The sequence below is a fragment of the Schistocerca piceifrons genome, chromosome 1 (genome assembly GCF_021461385.2).
Source record: "Schistocerca piceifrons isolate TAMUIC-IGC-003096 chromosome 1, iqSchPice1.1, whole genome shotgun sequence".
NCBI classification, from domain to species: Eukaryota; Metazoa; Arthropoda; class Insecta; order Orthoptera; family Acrididae; genus Schistocerca; species Schistocerca piceifrons.
In genome coordinates, this window is record NC_060138.1 from 366,266,709 (window position 1) to 366,272,708 (window position 6,000).

The 6,000-nt window shown below is 36.2% G+C and overlaps 1 protein-coding gene across 1 annotated transcript in view; it reads left to right on the plus strand.

The window, feature by feature from the left end:
* The window catches only part of LOC124786008 (ribosome-releasing factor 2, mitochondrial), a 254,049-nt gene extending 248,270 nt beyond the window's left edge, over window positions 1–5,779 (plus strand). The window contains exon 15 of the mRNA XM_047254229.1: window positions 5,431–5,779. The gene's annotated coding sequence lies outside the window, so the exon portion shown is untranslated. The remainder of the gene's footprint in view (window positions 1–5,430) is intronic.
* Window positions 5,780–6,000: the final 221 nt, after the last annotated feature.

The following is a 6,000-nucleotide window of genomic DNA, read 5'->3' on the forward strand; positions in this document are numbered from 1 at the left end:
ACCACATATCCATCCACACATATACAGACACAAGCAGACATATTTAAAGAGTGTATACACTCGCACACACCACATATCCATCCACACATATACAGACACAAGCAGACATATTTAAAGAGTGTATACCCGTCCTTTTTTCCCTCTAAGGTAAGTCTTTCCGCTCCCGGGATTGGAATGACTCCTTACCCTCTCCCTTAAAACCCACTTCCTTTCATCTTTCCCTCTCCTTCCCTCTTTCCTGATGAGGCAACAGTTTGTTGCGAAAGCTTGAATTTTGTGTGTATGTATGTGTCTGTTTGTGTTTCTATCGACCTGCCAGCACTTTCCTATGGTAAGTCACATCATCTTTGTTTTTAAATATATTTTTCCCGCGTGGAATGTTTCCCTCTATTATATAGATATTAATGTCAGTGGCATATAGAAACAATTGAAATCACTAAAAGTCAACAAAGCTCCATAAGTTGATGGAATCCCTATCAGATATTATACTGAATTTGTGGAAGAATTAGCCTTTTTTTTAACCACAGTACACATAAATTCCTCAAACAAAAAACCATGCCAAGTGATTGGAAGAAAGCACATGTCACATATTTCTATAAGAAGGGCAGCAGAAGCTATCCACTAAGTTACCAACCAATATCCTTGACATCAATTTTTTGTAGAATCTTAGAACATATTTCAAGCTCAAACATATGAGGTACCCCGAAATGAATGATTGCCGTTGCATCATGGTTTTCAGAAAAATTGACCATATGATACTCAACTTGAACATTTCTTGCATGACATCCTGAAAACCTTGGATTGAGGCAGCCAGACAGGTGCAGTGTTTCTTGCCTTGAAAAACCATTTAACTCACACTCCCTTTGAAATCTTAAATAAGAGGAACGTATAAATCTGTTACCTAGCATTGTAGTGGTAGATACCTAATCCTTCATAACCAATATAAGAACAGGAATGTGAATGATTGGACAGCCAAACTCCCACAAGCACTATCAAGACTGATCCACACAAGATTCTCTTAAGTAAATTAGAATATTAGGGTGTCACCAGCAGTGCTGCAAATGGTTTGAGTCTTATCTAACTAACAGAAAACAAAGGGTATCACTGTGAAGTACCTGTGCAGTAAGCAGTCAGTCTTCATCTGATTGACAATTAATTACATGTGGTGTTTCTCAAGGTTCCATCTTGGTCAATTGCTTTTTCTTGCGCACATTAATGACCTCTTGTCTGTTACATTGCCAGATGCTAAGTTGTTTTATTTGCAGATGATACAAACATTCCAATAAGTAACAAGTCAAGTACAGATTTAGAAATACCTGCTAATCAAATTTTCACTGACATTAATAAATGGTTTAAGTCTAATTCACTGTCATTAAACTTTGAAAAGACCCATTATATGCAGTTCAGAACCTGTAAGAGATTTCCTTCCAGCATTTGTATAACATATGAAAACATGCAGATCAAAGAGGTTGACAGTGTTAAATTTATGGGGCTACAACTCGATAATAACTTAAGTTGGAAGGGTCACACCACATAATTGCTTAAGCACATAAACAAGACTCTATTTGCAGAGAGAATGATGTCAGATGTGAGAAGACATAAAAAAGACCTTGGATACTTTGCTTACTTTCATTCTATTATGTTGTAAGGGATAATATTCTGGGGTAACTCATCAAACCAAGCAAAAGTTTGTAGCATGCAAAAGCGTGTTATAAGAATCATTTGTGGTGTAAATTGAAGAACATCATGTAGAAACCTGTTCAAGGAACTTTGTATTCTAACCACTGCTTCTCAGTATATTTATTCCTTAATGAAATTTATTCCAAGTAAGATATCTTTATTTCCAACCAATAGCTCACTACATAGTTTCAATACTAGGAATAAGAACAATCTACATATAGTTCTAAAATCACTTACCTTGATCAAAAAAAGGAGTCCAGTTTTCAGGAACACACATTTTCAATAAACTGCCAGCAACCATTAAAAACTTGGTTACAGATAAATCACAGTTTAAACAGAGTCATAGATTGTCTTTCAAAAAACTGAGTTGCTCTTTCGAGGGCTTAGGTCAGGGGAGTGCAATAGGTGGTATAGCACTTAGCAGCCCCATCAGTCAAACAAATCAGTAACAGCTTGCACTGTACGTGCTTGAAAATTGTCCTGCAAAATGGTGGTCAGGTCCTGCAGGAAGTGTCATCACTTCTGTCTCGAAGCTGTTCATTTTTGAAACATAACCTATGACCAGCTTTGAGACAGAAGTGATGAAACTTTCTGCAGGACCTGACCATCATTTTGCAGGACAGTGCTCAAACACATACAGTGCAAGCTGTTACTGATTTGCTTGACTGATGGGGCTGCTAAGTGCTATACCACCTACTGCACTGCCCTGACGTAAGCCCTCGTGAGGTCAACTCGATTTTTAAACTGAAGGAAACACTTCATGGCATTTGCTTCAGAACTGCTACAAATTCGTCAGGCAAATGACCACGCCATTTGAACTGTCAACCCAACTGGCACTGCTAAGAGTATCCTAAGACTTCCACATCACTGGCAATGGGTTATACACAATGCTGGTGACTACTTTGAAGGTCTGTAAAACATTGAAACAAGTATCTATTTTGTTTGAGCTGTAAATAAATAGTTGCCACTATTAAAGTTCCAACCCTCGTATAGTCTCCTCAGTGAAACAAAGTTAAGTTTGTGGAGTAACAGAAGTGCAGAATCAATCATGTGATGCACCAGACAAGGATAAATGCGTACCATGTATATTTTATATCTATAACAGGGCTTTTGACACTGTCAACTCTAAAACTCTACTAAAAAAGCTAATGTAGTTGGGAATAAGAGGAATTGCCAATGACTGGCTCTGATTACATCTTAAAAACAGAATAAAACAGTAGAGGTATCACAGATGTCAAATGAAGCAAAATTTTTAGTGAATCTGTTATCATGTCCCAAGAATATTACTGTAGGAGTGCATGGGGGCTGGATCTTAGTACCAATATTATTTTCAGCATTCATCAATGATCTTGCAGACAATGTTAATCATAGGGAAAAATTCTTTTTGCTGATGACAGTAACACTAGTGACAGATAAAACACTAAAACTCATATTTGAGAAAGAAAATGAAACCATAATGAATATTCATATTTGATCATAATGCAGTAAACTTGCACTGTTCCTAAAAAAACAAATAGTATTAATTTCTTTTTAAAGAGAAAATAAATCTGTAAAATTCAGTGTGGATACAAATTTCATTGACTGTGTAGCAAACACCAAATTTTCAGGAGTTTAATATTGATTGTCAGCTGAATTGGAATAAACACACAAACAGACTAGCAGGTATCATGTTTGGAGGTCCCATATGCACAACAGGGACACAGTCTTCATACAACAGAAAAGAGCCTTTTGAATAATAACTAAAAATAATAACCAAGCTCCATACAGAGATCTCTTTAAACAGCTGGGGATTCTAACTACCCCATATGAGTATATATACCTATATGTATGTGCACATCATGAATATTGATTTGGTTTAATTTACTCATCAATCTTGAAGCATTTTCTATGCAATTGATATTGTCATTTTACATATATTGTATAGCTACATAATAAACCATACATTTTTAAAAAGTTGAAGGAATATATATGGTTTATATTGGAAACATTCAGTTATCATTAAATATAAATGTGTTGTGCAGAATGACAAAAGGAGAAACAGTAAGTGTAACACAATACACATGCTGAGAAAAATATTTTAACAAATATAAATGGGACATGCTTATTAATATTAATCATTAAGTGTAAATGTATTATGAAAATAAAACACAACAGTGTGATACAGTATCATTTTCATAAGAGCTCAAGAAATAAAGTGGTCATATCATGCAGCATCTTTAGTAGGTTAGATCATTTTTATTATGTATCTTAAATCCTTCTATCATATAGAAGGATTTTTGTTCAAGCCACCTTTTTGTAATATTTCTGAAGACATTCAGTGATACACTGTGTGCTGTAGGTGGTAACATATTAAATAATTGTATCTCTATCTAGGTTTAACTATTATTTTTTAAGTCTAGTAACTTGGATGTCCATCATTTGCCTTTGAGGTGTGTTATGGTTATATAAAAATTTTCATAGTTTATGACTGTCTTAGTTCTCCTTGATATGCACCAAGCAACTGAGAATAAGCAGTGATGCAACTGTCAGTATTTTGATCTTTGTAAAGTATTCTGCATGATTTCTTCTTTCTTGCTCCAGCAACTTACCTAATGGTCTTTTTCTGCCAAATAAAAATTCATTTTGCTCCAGAGGAGCTGCCCCACAACATCATTGCATATGTCAGGTGGCTGTGAAAAATGACATAATAGGAGTTCAGTAGTTGCTTGTTCATCGCACAAATCTTAAGTTTAGTTAGCAGGTAGGTGGCTCGGGCTAACTTTATGCATAAATAGTTAGTGTTAGTTTCCCAAGTTAATTTAGTATCAAGATGAATGCCAAGATGATTAACTAAGGCACCACAGTCCTTGTTGTGATGTGGGCTGAAAAGAATATTTACAGTTGTAGAGTGATTAATTTGCAATTCATTTACTCTGAACCATGTACTGGATATTCCGAATTGTTCTACAATTCTGTGCTTGAGTGTGTCCAAGTCACTATCACTGTAACAAAGGTAGCATCCAGTATGGACTTACATGGCATCATGTTGGACAAATCATTTATATAAATTATGAAACAGTAGCATTCATGATCATGGAACAACATACAAACTAAATGTGCATTTATCAGGAGGTGCACATATTTGGATTGTAGTAGTCTCTTTTTGGATAATTTACCGTATAATGTTATTCCCTTATAGAAAATGCTGTCCCCCCCCCCCCCCCCCCCCCCGATGATGGCAATGTGGACAATTGCCGAAATATTGTGTCCTATGCACACTCATACCAGGTTGTTCACCCGAGATTTATTTCATTATAAAGCAAAAGTGTTACTCCTCCAAGGAGTTAGTAATAGACATTAACACAGCATGCCAAGATGCACATACAAACTTCGTGGTTGATACCATTCATTTGTCACTGCACAGTCACTCAACTTGCACCACAAATGCTTCTTTGGATGACACAAATAGAGCTAAAACACACAGTCACAGTAGTCAACATGTGTAGCAGTTGCTACAGGAGCTCTCTTTGTGAAAGTGGAACATGGAATGCCTTCTCTGAACCAGGCTGGGAAGTGGACATGTCGTCCAGAGCAGGTGGTGTGCATCGACTTGTTTTGGTGGCAGCTCTTGACTGTTGGGTTGGGGGAAGGGGGGGGGGGGGTGATACCTCCTCGAAAATGGAAAATGTAAGTGGCCTTCACTCTGCTAAGAGACATGGTGGCCTGTTTTCCATTCACTATTATGACCATTATGTGTTTGTCTCTGTGCAGGTGACAAACTTGGTGGAGATGCCATTCATATGTCACCACACAGTCACTCAACTCACAGCACAGCTGTAGCTCTGGTTTGGCATGAACAATCTGTTCAAACAGCCGGGAGCTCTTAACTGTACCAAGTAAGTATGTATACCAATGTGTTTTGCATATAAAGAAGAACGTCAGCAGTTATCTCACAAACAGCAGCGTACATGGTCATGGAACAAGAGCCAGACTAAAATTATAATTACCAAAAGTAAACAAACACAAAACAGCATTTTGTACAAGGGAATAACATTGTTCAATAAATTGCCCAAGGACATAAAAAAACAACCAATTAAAGCATACATTTTAAATAATTCATATTACAAAGTCAAGGATTATTTAGATACAATAAAAAATGAACATTATTTAACAATAGCCAACTGTCATTTACATTAGACTGCTACTTCTTACAGTAAAATGCTATGCTCAGGATCTGTGATGTACATTCTAACCTTTTTCCATTTTTTGTTTACATTGTCTCATTCACTGTGGTGAAGTTTTTCTATTAGAATATCATCTTACATTATATCATTTTGTAAA